The sequence below is a fragment of the Salvelinus alpinus genome, chromosome 32 (genome assembly GCF_045679555.1).
Source record: "Salvelinus alpinus chromosome 32, SLU_Salpinus.1, whole genome shotgun sequence".
Lineage (NCBI taxonomy): Eukaryota > Metazoa > Chordata > Actinopteri > Salmoniformes > Salmonidae > Salvelinus > Salvelinus alpinus.
The window spans coordinates 8,570,973-8,595,080 of NC_092117.1; positions in this window are offsets into that span (position 1 = coordinate 8,570,973).

Genomic DNA, 24,108 nt, shown 5'->3' on the forward strand with positions numbered 1-24,108 from the left:
CGCCTTTACTCCTGCCTGCCATTCCAGTCCAATTACATGGCTTTTGGAGGTCAGGGAAAGACACAGATTTCAGAGGAGATTAGGAGTCACTCCAGCAACCCCAGCTACAGTCCTCTCAATGGGAATTTTATGGTCTTATTCTTCAGCAACATCACAGAGGGAGAGAGAGGAAGAAGGATAGATGGTAAAGAGGGACATTTAGAAAGGAGAGAGAGAGTGAGAGAGTCAGAGAAAGAGAGTGTTAAGGTTTGTCAATACTGTCCCTTTAGTGTAAGATAACATTCAACTGGATGGTGTTGGTTTACAAATGCAGTGGTGTAAAGTACTTAAGTAAAAATACTTTAAAGTACTACTTACGGTGGTTTGTAGGGTATCTGTACTTTACTATTTATATATATTTTTTGTTTTTACTTCACTACATTCCTAAAGAAAATAATGAACTTTTTATGCCATACATTTTTCCTGATACCCAAAAGTACATTTTGACAGGAAAATGGTCCAATTCACACACTTATCAAGAGAACATCCCTGGTCATCACTATTGCCTTTGATCTGGCAGACTTACTAAACACAAATGATTTGTTTGTAAATGATGTCTGAGTGTTGGAGTGTGCCCCTGGCTATCTGTAAATCCTTTTTTTTAATACTCAAATTGTGCCGTCTGTTATGCTTAATATAAGGAATTTGAAATGATTTATACTTTTACGTTTGATACTTGAGTATATTTGAGCAATTCCATTGACTTTTGATACTTAAGTATATTTAAAACCAGATACTTTTAGACTTTTCCTCAAGTAGTATTTCACTGGGTCACTTTTACTTGAGTCATTTTCTATTAACGTATCTATACTTTTACTCAAGTATAACAGTTGACTACTTTTTCCACCACTGTACAAATGCACAAGAAAGAAATATGGCAGACAACGTTGGAACGCTGATTGGAATCAAACTAACATCCAGGAATGGGAATGTGTGTATTATGGTAATAGGAGGAATCAGAATCATATCAAAATGTACTGGAAAAATATCCTGCTCATTCCAAAGAAACACAGGTTTCTGAACAGGGCCCTTAGTGAGAGGAAATGAAAATGAAGTATCTTTGTGCAGGATATTTAGGCGCTGATCAGAGGATTTTTCATCAAATTACTGTGACAAGAGAGACTAAGAACAATTGAAGCCTGCAATGGGATTCAAATTCAAAAGGTCATTTTGAGTGTACAGTGCCTTATGAAAGTATTCAGACCCCTTGAATTTTTCCACATTTTGTTACGTTACAGACTTATTGTAAAATTGATGAAATCGTTTTTTCCCCCTCATCAATCTACACACAATACCCAGTGGTATAAAGTACTTAAGTAAAAATACTTTAAAGTACTACTTAAGTCGTTTTGTTTTGGTATCTGTACTTTACTATTTTTATTTTTGACAACTTTTACTTTTACTTCACTACATTCCTAAAGAAAATAATGTACTTTTTACTCCATACATTTTCCATAAACCCAAAAGTGAATTTTTTGCAGGACAGGAAAATTGTCAATTTCACGCACTTATCAAGAGAACATCCCTGGTCATCTCTACTGCCTTTGATCTGGCGGACTCACTCAACACAAATGTTTCTTTTAAAAATTACAGTGGCTTGCGGAAGTATTCACCCCCTTGGCATTTTTCCTATTTCGTTGCCTTATAACCTGGAATTAAAACGGATTTTTGGGGGGTTTGTATCATTTCATTTACACAACATACCTATCACTTAGAAGATGCAAAATATTTTTTATTGTGAAACAAACAAGAAATAAGACAAAAAAACTGAAAACTTGTACGTGCATGACTATTCACCCCCGCAAAGTCAATACTTTGTAGAACCACCTTTTGCAGCAATTACAGCAGCAAGTCTCTTGGGGTATGTCTCTATAAACTTGGCACGTCTGGCCACTGGGATTTTTGCCCATTCTTCATGGCAAAACTGCTCCAGCTCCTTCAAGTTGGATGGGTTCTGCTGGTGTACAGCAATCCTTAAGTCATACCACAGATTCTCAATTGGATTGAGGTCTGGGCTTTGACTAGGCCATTCCAATACATTTAAATGTTTCCCCTTAAACCACTTGATTGTTGCTTTAGCAGTATGCTTAGTGTTATTGCCCTGCTGGAAGGAAAAACTCCGTCCCAGTCTCAAATTTCTGTAAGACTGAAACAGGTTTCCCTCAAGAATTTCCCTGTATTTATCTCCATCCATCATTCCTTCAATTCTGACCAGTTTCTCAGTCCCTGCCAACGAAAAACATCCCCACAGTGATGCTGCCACCACCATGCTTCACTGTGGGGATGGTGTCTTGGGGGGATGAGGTGTTGGGTTTGCGCCAGACATAGCGTTTTCCTTGATGGACAAAAAGCTCAATTTTAGTCTCATCTGACCAGAGTACCTTCTTCCATATGTTTGGGGAGTCTCCCACATACCTTTAGGTGAACACCAAACGTGTTTGCTTATTTTCTTCATTAAGCAATGGCTTTTTTCTGGACACTCTTCTGTAAAGCCCAGCTTTTTGGAGAGTACGGCTTAAAGTGGTCCTATGGACAGGTACTCCAATCTCCACTGTGGAGCTTTACAGTTCCTTCAGGGTTATCTTTGGTCTCTTTGTTGCCTCTCTGATTAATGCCCTCCTTGCCTGGTCCGTGAGTTTTGGTTCGCGGCCCTCTCTTGGCAGGTTTGTTGTGGTGCCATATTCTTTAAATTTTTTAATAATGGATTTAATGGTGCTCCGTGGAATGTTCAAATTTTCGTATGTTTTTTTATAACTCAACCCTGATCTGTATTTCTCCACAACTTTCTCCCTGACCTGTTTGGCGAGCTCCTTGGTCTTCATGGTGCCGCTTGCTTGGTGGTGCCCCTTGCTTTGTGGTGTTGAAGACTCTGGGGCCTTTCAAAACAGGTGTGTATATATACTGAGATCATGTGACATATCATGTGACACTTAGATTGCGCATAAGTGGACTTTATTTAACTAATTATGTAACTTCTGAAGGTAATTGGTTGCACCAGATCTTATTTGGGGGCTTCATAGCAAAGGGGGTGAATACATATGCGCACGCACCACTTTCATCTTTAAAAATGTTGCTCATTTCACTTCACCAATTTGGGCTATTTTGTGTATGTCCATTACATGAAATCCAAATTAAAATCCATTTAATTACAGGTTGTAATACAACAAAATAGGAAAACGTCCCCCCCCAAAAAAAATTATCGACTATGACTATGACACTACAAGCTTGGCACACCTGGATTTGGGGAGTTTCTCCCATTCTTCTCTGCAGATCCTGTCAAGCGCTGTCATGTTGGATGGAGAGCGTCGCTGCACAGCTATTTTCAGGTCTCTCCAGAGATGTTCGATCGAGTTCAAGTCTGGGCTCTGGCTGGGCCACTCAAGGACGTTCAGAGACTTGTCCCGAAGCCACACCTGCGTTGTCTTGGCTGTGTGCTTAAGGTCGTTGTCCTGTTGGAAGGTGAACACCCCAGTCTGAGGTCCTGAGCGCTCTGGAGCAGGTTTTCATCAAGGATCTCTCTATACTTTGCTCCATTCATCTTTCCCTCGATCCTGACTAGTCTCTCAGTCTCTGCTGTTGAAAAACATCCCCACAGCATGATTCTGCCACCAGAATGCTTCACCGTAGGGATGGTGCCAGATTTCCTTCAGACGTGACGCTTGGCATTCAGGCCAAAGAGTTCAATCTTGTTTTCATCAGACCAGAGAATCTTGTTTGTCATGATCTTAAAGTCCTTTAGGTGCCTTTGGCAAACTCCAAGCGGCCTGTCATGTGCCTTTTACTGAGGAGTGGCTTCCGTCTGGCCACTCTACCATCAAGGCCTGATTGGAGGAGTGCTGCGGAGATGTTTGTCCTTCTGGAAGGTTCTCCCATCTCCACAGAGGAACTCTGGAGCTCTGTCAGAGTGACCATCGGGTTCTTGGTCACTTCCCTGACCAAGGCCATTCTCCCTTGATTGCACTGCTCTTAACTTCTTCCATTTAACAATGATGGAGGCCACTGTGTTCTTGGGGACATTCAATGCTGCAGAATTCTTTTGGTACCCTTCCCCAGATCTGTCCCTCAACACAATCCTGTCTTGGAGCTCTACGGACAATTCCTTTGACCTCATGGCTTGGTCTTTGCGCTGACATGCACTGTCAACTGTGGACCTTATATAGACAGGTGTTTGCCTTCCCAAATCATGTCCAATCAAGTGAATTTACCACATGTGGGAAAAAGTCAAGGGGTCTGAACACTTTCCGAATGCACTGTACATTTCCATAACTTTAGTACATTTCTGATAACCTACCTTAATAATTTTATCACTTCTATTTTAGCCAAAGCTTTCTTCTGTTTTTGTGTGTATGAGTCCTTCTATATACTTTTTCCCTGGACAGTGCTGAGCTGTGTTGCATTACTGCCACCAATGTTCTCATGGAAACAACCCTGGATTACAGGCAACTAAAACAGAAAAGCACAGACGTTTTAGTGATATAAGCTGCTTAAAACATTAAATGGATTATCAATAACCGCTGATACTGGTTGATCCTTTTTAATGAATACAATGTGTCAATTCATCTCCATTTGTTTTACTGCAAAGAGAAGCTCCTTGTACTGCAGTAGCAGTAGTTTAAATCTGAGTTAATATCGCCACCTCGTGGCCATGTTAGACTGTACACCCATACCTAGAGGATGCTGCCTCTGTCGGGAGGACATGTTGTCATATTACAGGGTTAATTGGTTTACTGATTAGATTTTGCACTGTGACTGTTTACAGAATTATCTTTCTATGGATCCGTCACACCTCTTAATCTCCAATACTCAAAGTCCCAGTCTGAATGTCATATACACTGACCGTTTGTTATGCAATAAACTACTCAAATGTTAACTAAGGTGTAGAGATGGTCTTTTAAAAAGAAAGACAATTTAAGGATTTGGCACTCTTTGAATGTCATTGGGCTGATCAAATAGAAAGAAGGCTTACCTGAAAAGAATAGAAAACTTACCTGACTAAAGTAGTCGTGCTGAACCACCACAGGTCTGTCGGGTCAAAACAAGGGTAAAGCTGTCATAAAAAGTGGGTCTTTTTTGCAGAGCTTTGTCACCCAACCACCCACCAACTCATTGCATTTACACTTGAGAGTTTTGTGTGTGGTTTCTGTAAGTTAGAAAAATATAAATAGTGAGAACCATGCATAAAGAGTATATAACCATTACACAGCACCAGATTCAAGCAAATTACACATGTAAAAGGTAAATGCACATGAATAAGAACATGCATATAGGCTATGGGCCTGCAGAGGTGCCAGTAAATACATTGGTCAAGTTTGTCTTGCATGGCCCGGTGCCCCAGGTGGGTGGAGTTCTTAAAGGTCATGAACAGTCAAAATCATGTTTTTCACGAAATTGGATGATATTTGGATAAAGCCAGATCAAAGTATAATGACCAAAGTATGAAAAATTACTGTTGCTTCTACATTGATACAATTTGATTATAAATGTACTGATCCCCTCTTCCATGTCAAACACTTGTATTCATTATTAAGGGGATAGGGTGAGCGAGCAGTCGCAATTCCGCTTCGCTCCACAGGTAGTTTTACCATTTTCATTTTCATTACAGTACAACGGTTTGATTTGTTTGATCTTAGCTAGTTACATAGCCGTCTTTGTATCAAAGATAATTGTGTAGTTATTGAGGTTCGCTAGCCAGCTAGCCAGCTATTTTTCGTCCGAACGTGACGTAACATAGTCAACACTGCTAGCTAGCCAGCTAGCCACCGAATAGCAGCACTGGAGAAACGATTACATTACAACGGAACGACTTGATTAGTGTAGTGTTAGCTGGCTACATAGTTGTCTTTGCTATCTTTCTATCTAAGATAATTGTGTAGCTTAGAGTTGGTTAGAGTAATTATTCGGTTAACTAGCCAGCTATTTTCGTCCGCCGCGCTGCGCTGCCGTCTCCTACCTAGTCAACACTGCTAGCTAACACTGCTAGCTAGCCAACTTCTACCGAATAGCAGCACTGTAGAAACTCACATTACAACTTACATTACAACGGAACGACTTGATTAGCGTAGTGTTAGCTAGCTACATAGTTGTCTTTGCTGTCCTTGTATCCAAGATAATTGTGTAGTTTTGAGAAATTGTCGAGGTTACCTAGCCAGTTAGAGGTTACCTAGCCAGCTACACGTTCAAACAAAGTCAACAACGCAGCCACTGCTAGCCAGCCTACTTCACCGCCAGCAGTACTATATCATTTTAGTCAATAAGATTTTATTTTATTTTTGCAACGTAAGCTTAACTTTCTGAACATTCGAGACGTGTAGTCCACTTGTCATTCTAATCTCCTTTGCATTAGCGTAGCCTCTTCTGTAGCCTGTCAACTACAGTGGGGAGAACAAGTATTTGATACACTGACAATTTTGCAGGTTTTCCTACTTACAAAGCATGTAGAGGTCTGTAATTTTTATCATATGTACACTTCAACTGTGAGAGACGGAATCTAAAACAAAAATCCAGAAAATCACATTGTATGATTTTTAAGTAATTAATTTGCATTTTATTGCATGACATAAGTATTTGATACATCAGAAAAGCAGAACTGAATATTTGGTACAGAAACCTTAGTTTGCAATTACAGAGATCATACGTTTCCTGTAGTTCTTGACCAGGTTTGCACACACTGCAGCAGGGATTTTGGCCCACTCCTCCATACAGACCTTCTCCAGATCCTTCAGGTTTCGGGGCTGTCGCTGGGCAATACGGACTTTCGGCTCCCTCCAAAGATTTTCTATTGGGTTCAGGTCTGGAGACTGGCTAGGCCACTCCAGGACCTTGAGATGCTTCTTACGGAGCCACTCCTTAGTTGCCCTGGCTGTGTGTTTCGGGTCGTTGTCATGCTGGAAGACCCAGCCACGACCCATCTTCAATGCTCTTACTGAGGGAAGGAGGTTGTTGGTCAAGATCTCGCGATACATGGCCCCATCCATCCTCCCCTCAATACGGTGCAGTCGTCCTGTCCCCTTTGCAGAAAAGCATCCCCAAAGAATGATGTTTCCACCTCCATGCTTCACGGTTGGGATGGTGTTCTTGGGGTTGTACTCATCCTTCTATTCCTCCAAACACGGCGAGTGGAGTTTAGAGCAAAAAGCTCTATTTTTGTCTCATCAGACCACATGACCTTCTCCCATTCCTCCTCTGGATCATCCAGATGGTCATTGGCAAACTTCAGACGGGCCTGGACATGCGCTGGCTTGAGCAGGGGGACCTTGCGTGCGCTGCAGGATTTTAATCCATGACGGCGTAGTGTGTTACTAATGGTTTTCTTTGAGACTGTGGTCCCAGCTCTATTCAGGTCATTGACCAGGTCCTGCCGTGTAGTTCTGGGCTGATCCCTCACATTCCTCATGATCATTGATGCCCCACGAGGTGAGATCTTGCATGGAGCCCCAGACCGAGGGTGATTGACCGTCATCTTGAACTTCTTCCATTTTCTAATAATTGTGCCAACAGTTGTTGCCTTCTCACCAAGCTGCTTGGCTATTGTCCTGTAGCCCATCCCAGCCTTGTACAGGTCTACAATTTATCCCTGATGTCCTTACACAGCTCTCTGGTCTTGGCCATTGTGGAGAGGTTGGAGTCTGTTTGATTGAGTGTGTGGACAGGTGTCTTTTATACAGGTAACGAGTTCAAACAGGTGCAGTTAATAGAGGTAATGAGTGGAGAACAGGAGGGCTTCTTAAAGAAAAACTAACAGGTCTGTGAGAGCCGGAATTCTTACTGGTTGGTAGGTGATCAAATACTTATGTCATGCAATAAAATGCAAATTAATTACTTAAAAATCATACAATGTGATTTTCTGGATTTTTGTTTTAGATTCCGTCTCTCACAGTTGAAGTGTACCTATGATAAAAATGACAGACCTCTACATGCTTTGTAAGTAGGAAAACCTGCAAAATCGGCAGTGTATCAAATACTTGTTCTCCCCACTGTATGTGTCTGTCTATCCCTCTTCTCTCCTCTCTGCACAGACCATACAAACGCTTCACACCGCGTGGCCGCTGCCATTCTAACCTGGTGGTTCCAGCGCGCACGACCCACGTGGAGTTCCAGGTCTCCGGCAGCCTCTGGAACTGCCGATCTGCGGCCAACAAGGCAGAGTTCATCTCAGCCTATGCGTCCCTCCAGTCCCTCGACTTCTTGGCACTGACGGAAACATGGATTACCACTGACAACACTGCTACTCCTACTGCTCTCGCCTCGTCTGCCCACGTGTTCTCGCACACCCCGAGAGCTTCTGGTCAGCGGGGCGGTGGCACTGGGATCCTCATCTCTCCCAAGTGGACATTCTCTCTTTCTCCCCTGACCCATCTGTCTATCGCCTCCTTTGAATTTCATGCTGTCACAGTTACCAGCCCTTTCAAGCTTAACATCCTTATCATTTATCGCCCTCCAGGTTCCCTTGGAGAGTTCATCAATGAGCTTGACGCCCTGATAAGTTCCTTTCCTGAGGATGGCTCACCTCTCACAGTTCTGGGTGACTTTAACCTCCCCACGTCTACCTTTGACTCATTCCTCTCTGCCTCCTTCTTTCCACTCCTCTCCTCTTTTGACCTCACCCTCTCACCTTCCCCCCCTACTCACAAGGCAGGCAATACGCTTGACCTCATCTTTACTAGATGCTGTTCTTCCACTAATCTCACTGCAACTCCCCTCCAAGTCTCCGACCACTACCTTGTATCCTTTTCCCTCTCGCTCTCATCTAACACTTCCCACACTGCCCCTACTCGGATGGTATCGCGCCGTCCCAACCTTCGCTCTCTCTCCCCCGCTACTCTCTCAATTCAATTCAATTCAATTTTATTTTATATAGCCCTTCGTACATCAGCTAATATCTCGAAGTGCTGTACAGACACCCAGCCTAAAACCCCAAACAGCTAGTAATGCAGGTGTAGAAGCACGGTGGCTAGGAAAAACTCCCTAGAAAGGCCAAAACCTAGGAAGAAACCTAGAGAGGAACCAGGCTATGAGGGGTGGCCAGTCCTCTTCTGGCTGTGCCGGGTGGAGATTATAACAGAACTATGCCAAGATGTTCAAAAATGTTCATAAGTGACAAGCATGGTCAAATAATAATCATGAATAATTTTCAGTTGGCTTTTCATAGCCGATCATCAAGAGTTGAAAAACAACAGGTCTGGGACAGGTGGCGGTTCCATAACCGCAGGCAGAACAGCTGAAACTGGAATAGCAGCAAGGCCAGGCGGACTGGGGACAGCAAGGAGTCACCACGGGCGGCAGTCCCGACGCATGGTCCTAGGGCCCAGGTCCTCCGAGAGAAAGAAAGAGAGAAGGAGAAAATTAGAGAGAGCCAAGATTTTCAAAATGTTCATAAATGACAAGCATGGTCAAATAATAATCAGGAATAAATCTCAGTTGGCTTTTCATAGCCGATCATTAAGAGTTGAAAACAGCAGGTCTGGGACAGGTAGGGGTTCCATAACCGCAGGCAGAACAGTTGAAACTGGAATAGCAGCAAGGCCAGGCGGACTGGGGACAGCAAGGAGTCACCACGGCCGGTAGTCCCGACGTATGGTCCTAGGGCTCAGGTCCTCCGAGAGAAAGAAAGAGAGAAGGAGAAAATTAGAGAGCGCCAAGATTTTCAAAATGTTCATAAATGACAAGCATGGTCAAATAATAATCAGGAATAAATCTCAGTTGGCTTTTCATAGCCGATCATTAAGAGTTGAAAACAGCAGGTCTGGGACAGGTAGGGGTTCCGTAACCGCAGGCAGAACAGTTGAAACTGGAATAGCAGCAAGGCCAGGCGGACTGGGGACAGCAAGGTGTCATCATGCCCGGTAGTCCTGACATATGGTCCTAGGGCTCAGGTTCTCAGAGAGAAAGAGAGAACGAAAGAACTAGAGAGAGCATACTTAAATTCACACAGGACACTGGATAAGACAGGAGAAGTACTCCAGGTAACCAACTGACCCTAGCCCCCCGACACATAAACTACTGCAGCATAAATACTGGAGGCTGAGACAGGAGCGGTCAGGAGACACTGTGGCCCCATCCGAAGAAACCCCCGGACAGGGCCAAACAGGAAGGATATAACCCCACCCACTTTGCCAAAGCACAGCCCCCGCACCACTAGAGGGAAATCCTCAACCACCAACATTACAATCCGGAGACAAGGCCGAGTATAACCCACAAAGGTCTCCACCACAGCACAAACCAAGGGGGGGCGCCAACCCAGACAGGAAGATCACGTCAGTAACTCAACCCACTCAAGTGACGCACCCCTCCTAGGGACGGCATGAAAGAGCACCAGCAAGCCAGTGACTCAGCCCCTGTAACAGGGTTAGAGGCAGAGAATCCCAGTGGAGAGAGGGGAACCGGCCTGGCAGAGACAGCAAGGGCGGTTCGTTGCTCCAGAGCCTTTCCGTTCACCTTCACACTCCTGGGCCAGACTACACTCAACCATATGACCTACTGAAGAGATAAGTCTTCAGTAAAGACTTAAAGGTTGAGACCGAGTCTGCGTCTCTCACATGGGTAGGCAGACTGTTCCATAAAAATGGAGATCTATAGGAGAAAGCCCTGCCTCCCGCTGTTTGCTTAGAAATTCTAGGGACAATTAGGAGGCCTGCGTCTTGTGACCGTAGCGTACGTATTGGTATGTACGGCAGGACCAACTCGGAAAGATAGGTAGGAGCAACCCCATGTAACGCTTTATAGGTTAACAGTAAAACCTTGAAATCAGCCCTTGCCTTAACAGGAAGCCAGTGTAGGGAAGCTAGCACTGGAGTAATATGATCAAATTTCTTGGTTCTAGTCAGGATTCTAGCAGCCGTATTTAGCACTAACTGAAGTTTATTTAGTGCTTTATCCGGGTAGCCGGAAAGTAGAGCATTGCAGTAGTCTAACCTAGAAGTAACAAATGCATGGATTAATTTTTCTGCATCATTTTTGGACAGAACATTTCTGATTTTTGCAATGTTACGTAGATGGAAAAAAGCTGTCCTTGAAACAGTCTTGATGTGTTCGTCAAAAGAGAGATCAGGGTCAAGAGTAACGCCGAGGTCCTTCACAGTTTTATTTGAGACGACTTTACAACCATCAAGATGAATTGTCAGATTTAACAGAAGATCTCTTTGTTTCTTGGGACCTAGAACAAGCATCTCTGTTTTGTCCGAGTTTAAAAGTAGAAAGTTGTCAGCCTTCCACTTCCTTATGTCTGAAACACAGGCTTCTAGCGAGGGCAATTTTGGGGCTTCACCATGTTTCATTGAAATGTACAGCTGTGTGTCATCCGCATAGCAGTGAAAGTTAACATTATGTTTTCGAATAACATCCCCAAGAGGTAAAATATATAGTGAAAACAATAGTGGTCCTAAAACGGAACCTTGAGGAACACCGAAATGTACAGTTGATTTGTCAGAGGACAGACCATTCACAGAGACAAACTGATATCTTTCCGACAGGTAAGATCTAAACCAGGCCAGAACTTGTCCGTGTAGACCAATTTGGGTTTCCAGTCTCTCCAAAAGAATATGGTGATCGATGGTGTCAAAGGCAGCACTAAGGTCTAGTAGCACGAGGACAGATGCAGAGCCTCGGTCTGACGCCATTAAAAGGTCATTTACCACCTTCACAAGTGCAGTCTCAGTGCTATGATGGGGTCTAAAACCAGACTGAAGCATTTCGTATACATTGTTTGTCTTCAGAAAGGCAGTGAGTTGCTGCGCAACAGCTTTTTCTAAAATTTTTGAGAGGAATGGAAGATTCGATATAGGCCGATAGTTTTTTATATTTTCCGGGTCAAGGTTTGGCTTTTTCAAGAGAGGCTTTATCACTGCCACTTTTAGTGAGTCTGGTACACATCCGGTGGATAGAGAGCTGTTTATTATGTTCAACATAGGAGGGCCAAGCACAGGAAGCAGCTCCTTCAGCAGTTTAGTAGGAATAGGATCCAGTATGCAGCTTGAAGGTTTAGAGGCCATGATTATTTTCATCATTGTGTCAAGAGATATAGTACTAAAACACTTAAGTGTCTCTCCCGATCCCAGGCCCTCGCAGAGCTGTGCGGATCCAGGACAGCTAAGCCCTGGAGGAATACGCAGATTCAAAGAGGAGTCCGTAATTTGCTTTCTAATGGTCATGATCTTTTCCTCAAAGAAGTTCATGAATTTATTACTGCTGAAGTGAAAGCCATACATAATGGGGAGAACCGGTTGAAAGTTTCTGAAGTGAAAGCCATACATAATGGGGAGAACCGGTTGAAAGTTTCTGTCGGCTGAATAAGCGACACCGGTTGAGCATTCCAACAGCATTTCCCTCCAGAAGCCATGAGAAAGTTGTCCGGCTGCGGGGACTGTGCGGGGGGATTTATACTAACGTTACTATCTGTACTTACTGGTGGCACAGACGCTGTTTCTTCCTTTCCTACACTGAAATTACCCTTGCCTAACGATTGCGTCTGAAGCTGGGCTTGTAGCACAGCTATTCTCGCCGTAAGGCGATCGTTCTCCTGTATATTATGAGTACAGCGACTGCAATTAAAAGACATCATGTTAATGTTAGTACTTAGCTTCGGCTGTTGAAGGTGTTGACGAACCATGTCCAGATAAAGCGTCCGGAGTGAAAAAGTTGAATGAGGGAAGAAAGTTGCGATGGAAAAACTAAAAATATAAACGGTAATTAAAAACAAAACAAAAAAAACGTAAAGTTGTCAGCTAGCAAAGTAAAGTAAAGTTGGCAGCAAAACGCACAGCAACACGTCTGCAGACTCTCCTCTTCCATCCTATCATCTCTTCCCTCTGCTCAAACCTTCTCCAACCTATCTCCTGATTCTGCCTCCTCAACCCTCCTCTCCTCCCTTTCTGCATCCTTTGACTCTCTATGTCCCCTATCCTCCAGGCCGGCTCGGTCCTCCCCTCCTGCTCCGTGGCTCGACGACTCACTGCGAGCTCACAGAACAGGGCTCCGGGCAGCCGAGCGGAAATGGAGGAAAACTCGCCTCCCTGCGGACCTGGCATCCTTTCACTCCCTCCTCTCTACATTCTCCTCTTCTGTCTCTGCTGCTAAAGCCACTTTCTACCACTCTAAATTCCAAGCATCTGCCTCTAACCCTAGGAAGCTCTTTGCCACCTTCTCCTCCCTCCTGAATCCTCCTCCCCCTCCTCCCCCCTCCTCCCTCTCTGCGGATGACTTCGTCAACCATTTTGAAAAGAAGGTCGACGACATCCGATCCTCGTTTGCTAAGTCAAACGACACCGCTGGTTCTGCTCACACTGCCCTACCCTGTGCTTTGACCTCTTTCTCCCCTCTCTCTCCAGATGAAATCTCGCGTCTTGTGACGGCCGGCCGCCCAACAACCTGCCCGCTTGACCCTATCCCCTCCTCTCTTCTCCAGAACATTTCCGGAGACCTTCTCCCTTACCTCACCTCGCTCATCAACTCATCCTTGACCGCTGGCTACGTCCCTTCCGTCTTCAAGAGAGCGAGAGTTGCACCCCTTCTGAAAAAACCTACACTCGATCCCTCCGATGTCAACAACTACAGACCAGTATCCCTTCTTTCTTTTCTCTCCAAAACTCTTGAACGTGCCGTCCTTGGCCAGCTCTCCTGCTATCTCTCTCAGAATGACCTTCTTGATCCAAATCAGTCAGGTTTCAAGACTAGTCATTCAACTGAGACTGCTCTTCTCTGTGTCACGGAGGCGCTCCGCACTACTAAAGCTAACTCTCTCTCCTCTGCTCTCATCCTTCTAGACCTATCGGCTGCCTTTGATACTGTGAACCATCAGATCCTCCTCTCCACCCTCTCCGAGCTGGGCATCTCCGGCGCGGCCCACGCTTGGATTGCGTCCTACCTGACAGGTTGCTCCTACCAGGTGGCGTGGCGAGAATCTGTCTCCGCACCACGTGCTCTCACCACTGGTGTCCCCCAGGGCTCTGTTCTAGGCCCTCTCCTATTCTCGCTATACACCAAGTCACTTGGCTCTGTCATATCCTCACATGGTCTCTCCTATCATTGCTATGCAGACGACGCACAATTAATCTTCTCCTTTCCCCCCTCTGATAACCAGGTGGCGAATCGCATCTCTGCATGTCTGGCAGACATATCAGTGTGGATGACGGATCACCACCTCAAGCTGAACCTCGGCAAGACGGAGCTGCTCTTCCTCCCGGGGAAGGACTGCCCGTTCCATGATCTCGCCATCACGGTTGACAACTCCATTGTGTCCTCCTCCCAGAGTGCTAAGAACCTTGGCGTGATCCTGGACAACACCCTGTCGTTCTCAACTCACATCAAGGCGGTGACCCGTTCCTGTAGGTTCATGCTCTACAACATTCGCAGAGTACGACCCTGCCTCACACAGGAAGCGGCGCAGGTCCTAATCCAGGCACTTGTCATCTCCCGTCTGGATTACTGCAACTCGCTGTTGGCTGGGCTCCCTGCCTGTGCCATTAAACCCCTACAACTCATCCAGAACGCCGCAGCCCGTCTGGTGTTCAACCTTCCCAAGTTCTCTCACGTCACCCCGCTCCTCCGCTCTCTCCACTGGCTTCCAGTTGAAGCTCGCATCCGCTACAAGACCATGGTGCTTGCCTACGGAGCTGTGAGGGGAACGGCACCTCCGTACCTTCAGGCTCTGATCAGGCCCTACACCCAAACAAGGGCACTGCGTTCATCCACCTCTGGCCTGCTCGCCTCCCTACCTCTGAGGAAGTACAGTTCCCGCTCAGCCCAGTCAAAACTGTTCGCTGCTCTGACACCCCAATGGTGGAACAAACTCCCTCACGACGCCAGGTCAGCGGAGTCAATCACCACCTTCCGGAGACACCTGAAACCCCACCTCTTTAAGGAATACCTAGGATAGGATAAAGTAATCCTTCTAACCCCCCCTCCCCCTTAAAAGACTGAGATGCACTATTGTAAAGTGGTTGTTCCACTGGATATCATAAGGTGAATGCACCAATTTGTAAGTCGCTCTGGATAAGAGCGTCTGCTAAATGACTTAAATGTAAATGTAAATGTAATATCACATTAACTATAATTTTAATACACCAATGGTAACATGATATTCTCTTACCTATCTTAAATAAATACTGCCTTGTAACCAACATCAGAAAAGGCGTGTTTGCAGAGGGGCATGGTTTATCTAGCTACAGTTGAAGTCAGGAAGTTTACATACACCTTAGCCAAATAAATTTAAACTCAGTTTTTCACAATTCCTGACATTTAATCCTAGTAAAAATTCCCTGTCTTAAGTCAGTTAGGGATCACCACTTTATTTAAAAAATGTGAAATGTCAGAGTAATAGTAGAGAGAATTATTTATTTCTGATTTATTTTATTTCATCACATTCCCAGTGGGTCAGAAGTTTACATACACTCAATTAGCATTTGGTAGCATTTCCTTTATATTGTTTAACTTGGGTCAAACGTTTCAGGTAGCCTTCCACAAGCTTCCAATAATAAGTTGGGTGAATTTTGGCCCATTCCTCCAGACAAAACTGGTGTAACTGAGTCAGGTTTGTAGGCCTCCTTGCTCGCACACGCTTTTTCAGTTCTGCCCACAAATTTTCTATGGATTTGAGGTCAGGGCTTTGTGATGGCCACTCCAACAACTTGACTTTGTCCTTAAGCCATTTTGCCACAACTTTGGAAGTATGCTTGGGGTCATTGTCCGTTTGGAAGACCCATTTGCGACCAATTTTTTACTTCCTGACTGATGTCTTGAGATGTTGCTTCAATATATCCACATAATTTTCCTACCTCATGATGCCATCTATTTTGTGAAGTGCACCAGTCCCTCCTGCAGCAAAGCACTCCCACAACAGGATACTGCCACCCCCGTGCGTCACGGTTGGGATGGTGTTCTTTGGCTTGCAAGCCTCCCCCTTTTTCCTCCAAACACAACGATGGTCATTATGGTCAAACAGTTCTATTTTTGTTTATATCAGACCAGAGGACATTTCTCCAAAAAGTACCATCTTTGTCCCCATGTGCAGTTGGGAACCGTAGTCTGGCTTTTTTATGGTGGTTTTGGAGCAGTGGCTGCTTCCTTGCTGAGTGGCCTTTCAGGTTATGTCGATATAGGACTCGTTTTACTGTGGATATAGATACTTTTGTACCTGTTTCCTTCAGCATCTTCACATGGTCCTTTGCTGTTGTTCTGGGATTGATTTGCACTTTTCGCACCAAAGTACGTTCATCTCTAGGAGACAGAACGCGTCTCCTTCCTGAGCGGTATGACGGCCACATGGTCCCATGGTCTTTATACTTGCGTACTATTGTTTGTACAGATGAACGTGGTACCTTCAGGCATTTGGAAATTGCTCCGAAGGATGAACCAGACTTGTGGAGGTCTACAATTTTTTTTCTGAGGTCTTGGCTGATTTCTTTTTATTTTACCATGATGTCAAGCAAAGAGGCACTGAGTTTGAAGGTAGGCCTTACATCATCAAATACACCTCCAAATGACTCAAATAATGTAATTTAGCCTATCAGAAGCTTCTGAAGCCATGACATCCTTTTCTGGATTTTTCCAATCTGTTTAAAGGCACAGTCAACTTAGTATATGTAAACTTCTGACACGCTGGAATTGTGATACAGTGAATTATAAGTGAAATAAGCTGTCTGTAAACAATTGTTGGAAAAATTACTTGTGTCATGCACAAAGTAGATGTCCTAACCGACTTTCCAAAACTATAGTTTGTTAACAAGAAATTTATGGAGTGGTTGAAAAACGAGTTTTAATGACTCCAATCTAAGTGTATGTAGACTTCCGACTTCAACTGTACATGGCTACTCTATCGGCGCCAAATTTTGACTGTAGGGTGTCTGCAAAAATTATATATTCGACTATGGCAAAGATATACAGTACCAGTCAAAAGTTTGGACACACCTACTTATTCAAAGAATTTTCTTTATTTTTACTATTTTCTACATTGTAGAATAATATTGTAGTAATCAAAAAAGTGTTGGACAAATCCAAATAGATTGATTTGAAATTTTTCAAAGTAGCAAACCTTTGCCTAAATAACAGCTTTGCACACTCTTGGAATTCTCTCCACCAGCTTCATTATGTAGTCACCTGGAATGCATTTCAATTAACAGGTGTGCCTTGTTAAACGTTAATTTGTGAAATTTATTTCCTTCTTAATGTGTTTGAGCCAATCAGTTGTGTTGTGAGAAGGTAGGGGGATATAAAGAAGATATCCCTATTTGGTAAAAGACCAAGTCCATATTATGGAAAGAACAGCTCAAATAAGCAAAGAGAGGTGACAGTCCATCGTCACTTTAAGACATGAAGGTCAGTCAATACGGAAAATTTCAAGAACATTGAACGTTTCTTCAAGTGCAGTCGCAAAAACCATCAAGCGCTATGATGAAACTGGCTCTCATGAGGACTGCCACAGGAAAGAAAGACCCAGAGTTACTTCTACTGCAGAGGATAAGTTAATTAGAGTTACCAGCCTCAGAAATTGCAGCCCAAATAAATGCTTCACCACAGTTCAAGTAACAGACACATCTCAACATCAACTGTTCAGAGGAGACTGCATGAATCAGGCCTTCATGGTTGAATTGCTGCAAAGAAACCACTAATAAAGGACACCAATAATAAGAAGAGACTTGCTTGGGCCAGGTGTTTGGAGGGAGCTGAAAGTCCGTATTGCCCAGCGACAGCCCCGAAACCTGAAGGATCTGGAGAAGGTCTGTATGGAGGAGTGGGCCAAAATCCCTGCTGCAGTATGTGCAAACCTGGTCAAGAACTACAGGAAACGTATGATCTCTGTAATTGCAAACAAAGGTTTCTGTACCAAATATTAAGTTCTGCTTTTCTGATGTATCAAATACTTATGTCATGCAATAAAATGCAAATTAATTACTTAAAAATCATACAATGTGATTTTCTGGATTTTTGTTTTAGATTCCGTCTCTCACAGTTGAAGTGTACCTATGATAAAAATTACAGACCTCTACATGCTTTGTAAGTAGGAAAACCTGCAAAATCGACAGTGTATCAGATACTTGTTCTCCCCACTGTATGTTTCCATTTTCATCTGTGTCTGGTGTTAGCGAGTTACTGGCTAGCTAGGTCTTCAGTAAGCATGGAACAAAAGGGGGGAATAGTCGTTAACAACTCAGACGCAGTTGTCAAGTCAACACATCCGTCAGTGCTGCTGTGAACCGCATCAGAAGAGACATGCCAAATGGGAGATGTATATAAAAAGAATGACATCGTTGTTGCAATTTCAATGTTTGAGTTGCTTTGTGGACCACACCACTTTCGCTTGCTGAGCCTGTCTTTTAAGACTTCCTGGGAGTTAGCAATGAGAGAAAAGGTACTTTTTCAAAAATGTTGAGCATTTATATTCAAAATAAATATTATGGGTGATATTTTAGGCTATTTTACATGAGAATCAATGACTGTTAAGGAACTTTAAGTGAAATCTCCACCCACCCAGGGCACTGGGCCATGCAAAACGAACTCTGCCATTATCATGTGTAAGCCTACTGATATATGGACTAAAACAAGACATTCAGAAGCTAACCAAATGCAAGAAACACATTACATACTATGTTTGGTGAGTAAAAGTATAAAGAATTAGACTAGCTCTACATAAAAATTTCAACCATTTGTTTGGTACAGTACAAACTTGCCCATCCTAGCTTATTAGCATGTTAGCGCTACAAACACTACCAAACAAACCACGACAACACCATGACTCAAATTGTCTAGGCCTCAGTTTCCCAAAAGCATGGGAGGAGGAGACCAAGGGAGGAGACCAAGGCGCAGCGTGGGGATGTGTACATTCTTCTTTATTGCAAAGAACGAACACTAAACAAACTAACAAAATAACCGTGAGGCTATACAAAAATGAGTGCTGACAGGCAACTACACATAGACAACTACCCACAAATACAGGTGGGAAAAGGCAACATAAGTATGGTTCTCAATCAGAGACAACGATAGACAGCTGCCTCTGATTGAGAACCACACCCGGCCAAACACACAGAAATACAAATCATAGAAAAAGGAACATAGAATGCCCACCCAAATCACACCCTGACCAAACCAAAATAGAGACATAAAAAGCTCTCTAAGGTCAGGGCGTGACACTAAGTTAATCTTAGAACCATAGGATCCTTTGGTTCCTTTGATAACCGTAACCTTAAGATGCTTTTGGGAAACTGAGCCCTGGCCATATCTGCTCCTTAGTTCTCCTGACCCGTGTGCCCATTTCCCTCCCCCTTTTGAAAACTCATCTGACGCCCATGGGGAGGGCACGGTTGAAGTGATTGGTCAGTATACGGAAGCAGAGATTGCCTGGCTGGCATGTCAATAAATACCCTTGAAGGTGCAGGGGCTTTTTTTTACATAAAGAATTGCATGCACAATGGAATTGTGTGGAAAAATATATTTAATTAGCGATATTGCTCACACGCACACCTTTCTTTGCAAACATAAATATATTCAAAACATGCGTCACAAAGTTACCTTTCATCAGTAGCCACAATACACATGTATTCACTCTGCTGTAATATGATTATTCATAGCCCAGACCTCATGGGCATTGTACATTTGATTAAGCTAGTATTGATACTCCATGTACTGTGAAAAAGATAATTGCGCACATTTTCTCATACTTCTGCTCCTGCTCTGTAAAACGGTTGTACTTTTTCTGACCGTGTCAATATTCCCTTTGACTGCGACACCCTCTGCAATTGTTAGGACAGTGTGAAACATGCCTCTAAGAACATAATACTCATTTGTTGGTTTGTGAGAGTACAGACAGCCTGAACTCAATGGCTACTCTCAGATGTACTTAGCAGAGGACTTGGCATGGGGGTCCTCAGATCCTCAAAAGATTATATAGCTGCAACATCGAGAGCTTCCTGGCTGGTTACATCACTGCCTGGTACGGCAACTGCTTGGCCTCCGACCGCAAGGCACTACAGAGGGTAGTGCATATGGCCCAGTACATCACTAAGCTAAGCTGCCTGCCATCCAGGACCTCTACACCAGGCATTGTCAGAGGAAGGCCCTAAAAATTGTCAAAGACCCCAGCCACCCCAGTCATAGACTGTTCTCTCTACTACCGCATGGCAAGCGGTACCGGAGCGCCAAGTCTAGGACCAAAAGGCTTCTCAACAGCTTTTACCCCCAAGCCATAAGACTGAACATAAGCTGAACAGGTAATCAATTGGCTACCCAGACTATTTGCATTGTGTGTGTGTGTCCCCAAACCCCTCTTTTATGCTGCTGTTACTCTCTCTTTATCATATATGCATAGTCACTTTAACTATACATTCATGTACGTATTACCTCAATTAGCCCGACTAACCGGTGCCCCTGCACATTGGCTATCCGGACTATCTGCATTGTGTCCCGCCACCCACGACCCGCCAACCCCTCTTTTACGCTACTGCTACTCTCTTTTTATCATATATGCATAGTCACTTTAACCATACCTACATGCATATACTACCTTAATTAGCCCGACTAACTGGTGCCTGTATATGGCATCGCTACTGTTATAGCCTCGCTACTGTATATAGCCTCCCACTGTTATTTTTTACTGTCTTTTTGCTGTTGTTTTTTATTTCTTTACTTATCTATTGTTCATCTACTACCTATTTTTTACTTAAAAATTGCACTGTTGGTAAGTAAGCATTTCACCTGTTGTATTCAGTGCACGTGACAAACAAACTTTGATTTGATTTATATTATGTGTAAAAAAAAATCAAAGGCTTCACCCATCGCACCTTCTGAATTTAGGCCCTGTGTTTACCTAGTGATATGCAAGAGTTATTACATGTAGATATGCAAAGAGTATTACATAGATAACAAATATATCATATCTGTTCATCTGCAGTGCTACTTGCTTCCACAAACTCATAAATACTACATTACCTAAGAGGAGTGTGCTAGAATTCTGTAGGAGTTCAGCCAGAGGAAGAGATGCAAACCATATTGCCTCGGGAAAATCTAGCTACGATCAAAGGATGAACTGAGATATAATGCATTCTAACTGTGATCAAACCTTTCAACTCTCCAGTGACAATAATACATACGCTAGTGTCCTTAATTGAAACAATAACAAAGTAGTCACACTGCCTCTGTTTTGATAAAAAGCTGAGGGGTGGGCTCGGAGAAATGTAACCACTCTCAAAATCATAGACAGAGCTAGGGATGCAAGGACTGACCATCCAAGATATCAAAATTAGAGTTCTAATCATGTTTAGAGGCTATACAGTGTCTGTTTACATTAACATTGTTTACAAACATTGGAGTAAAAACAAGCTTATATTTTGGGTTCTGATGAGGTATGACATTTATAGTTATTTTCTCCAAGAATCAATGGGTTTATCATTAAAGTCCAAAAATATATGTAGGTTTTTTTTTCTTCCAATTTATGCTTTCGCCACAAGTACGAGAATAGGATGAGTCAACAACATTATTTGGATATGAGTTAACAGAATAGTAACTTTTAAAAGTTACATTTTCACAGACGATAATGTTAATATTCTATGTCCTATAGAGGCAAACACCAGACAGCATCATTTTGGGTGTCCAGGATGCTTAACTTAGTGTCACGTTCCTGACCTGTTTTCTCTTATTTTTGTATGTGTTTAGTTGGTCAGGGCGTGAGTTGGGGTGGGCATTCTATGTTATGTGTTTCTATGTTTGTTTAAATGGGTTGCCTGATATGGTTCTCAATTAGAGGCAGGTGTTTGACATTTCCTCTGATTGAGAACCATATTAAGGTAGGATGTTCTCACTGTTTGTTTGTGGGTGATTGTGGGTGATTGTATCTCGTGTCTGTATGTGTTACCACACGGGACTGTTTCGTTTGTGTAGTCTGTTCCTGTTCGTGCGTTCTTCGTGTTTATGTAAGTGCTCAAGTTCAGGTCTGTCTACGTCGTTTTGTTGTTTTGTAATTTTTCAAGTATATTTTCGTGTTAGTGTTCGTTTACGTCTTGTTAAATAAATTCATTCATGTCTTCATCACCCGCTGCGCCTTGGTCCAATCTCTCTCCGCAAGACGAACGTTACACTTAGCTTAACTTTCTGTGGTGCTATGGAACAGAACAGTAGTCTTGAATTATGATTCTTCATCCATATTCATAGAATATGTGAGGTAAAACCTTATGTATAATAAAACAATTTAAATTGAACGATTTACATGATCGTTCCATAATGTTAGTTCTGTTCATTATTTAAAAAGGTCCATTGAGCTGACGTTCTGCTCCATATTCATGGACTTGGAACGCAGCTCAGAGATCTATGTTTTGATAGCTGAGCTGATGTTAACTGGAAGGGTGTTCGGCCACTTCTGGAGAGTAGCACCTATGATATAAAAGGGGAAAAGGAAATTAAGTAAACACTTACAATAAAGGATGAAAGTAAGTAAATATACTGCACAAAGGCCTGTGTTCCTGTTTGCACATTTTTTTTTTTAAACTTACTGTAAATTGGGTCCAGCTTTCTTTTCTCTAGGGGGGAGCCAGACGCAGGGCTGGAGTGTGCGGAGCTGGGTTCTGCAGGGGAACACGCAGGGCTGGAGAGGGTGGAGTAGGTAGAAGCAGGATGTGGAGGTCCTGGGCTGGCGTGGTTACACGTGGTCTGCGATTGTCAGGCCGGTTGTCTGTAAAAAAGCCCTTTTGTGGGAAAATATTTATTCTGATTGGCTAGGCCTGGCTATGCCCTCTCAGGATCACCCATGGCGGTACACCTGCCCAGTCAAGTGAAATCCAAAGATTAGACCATAATGAATTTATTTAAATTGACTGATATCCTTATATGAACTGTAACTCAGTAATATCATTTAAGTTGTTGGATGTTGCGTTTATATTTTTATTTAGTATATGTCAGTTGAGTTGTCTGACTTCAAATTATTTGGGTGGAACAGATGCCCTCTTCCTCTGCTTGGGAGCCTGGGGTTGGACATCGTTATTACTAGCAATTTATTTAATCTTGCTTATAGTGTGGAATCGGTTCTCTGAAACAAATACAAGGTAGAAGAAGACATTTACCAGAGTTAGGGTCATTGGTTAGGCTTTAAACCTCTTGAAGCTAGGGGGCAGAATTTTTATGTTTGGAAAAATAACGTTCCCATTGTAAGCTGCCTATTTCTCAAGTCCAGATGCTAGAATATGCATATAATTGACAGAGTAGGATAGAAAACACTCTAAAGTTTCCAAAACTGTCAAAAATATTGTCTGTGAGTATAACAGAACTGATTGTGCAGGCGAAAACCTGAGGAAATCCAACCCGGAAGTAACTCTTATTTTGAAAAGTCACTGTTCCATTGCCTGCCTTTCGTCCATTTAAAGGGATATCAACCAGATTCCTTTTCCCGTGGCTTCCTCAGGGTGTGAACAGTCTTTAGACATAGTTTCAAGCTTTTATTCTGAAAATTGAGCGAGATTTATCAAACTGCGTCAGTGGATGGCCGATGTCAAATATAGATTTGATTTGATGTCCTTCCATATGTTCATGCGCGCAACATGCAAAGCTTTCTCTTTTGTATTGAACAGTTTACAGTCCGGTTGAAATATTATCAATTACTTATGTTAAAAACAACCTGAGGGTTGATTATTAAAAACGTTTTACATGTTTCTACAAACTTTACGGATAGTATTTGGAATTTTCGTCAAGCCTTGATGACCTGCCTAAGGCTGTGGAATACTGAACATAACGCACCAAACAAATTGAGTTTTTTTTATATAAAAATAATCTTTATCGAACAAAAGGAACATTTATTGTGTAACTGGGAGTCTCGTGAGTGCAAACATTCGAAGATCATCAAAGGTAAGCGATTAATTTTATTGCTTTTCTGGCTTTCGTGACCAATCTACATTGCTGCTAGGTGTTCTTAATGTTTTGTCTAGTGATTGATAAACTCACACAAACGCTTGGATTGCTTTCGCTGATAAGCATATTTTCAAAATCTGATACGACAGGTGGATTAACAACAAGCTAAGCTGTGTTTTGCTATATCGCACTTGTGATTTCATGAATATAAATATTTTTTAAATTTGGCGCTCTGCCATTTAGCGGTTGTTG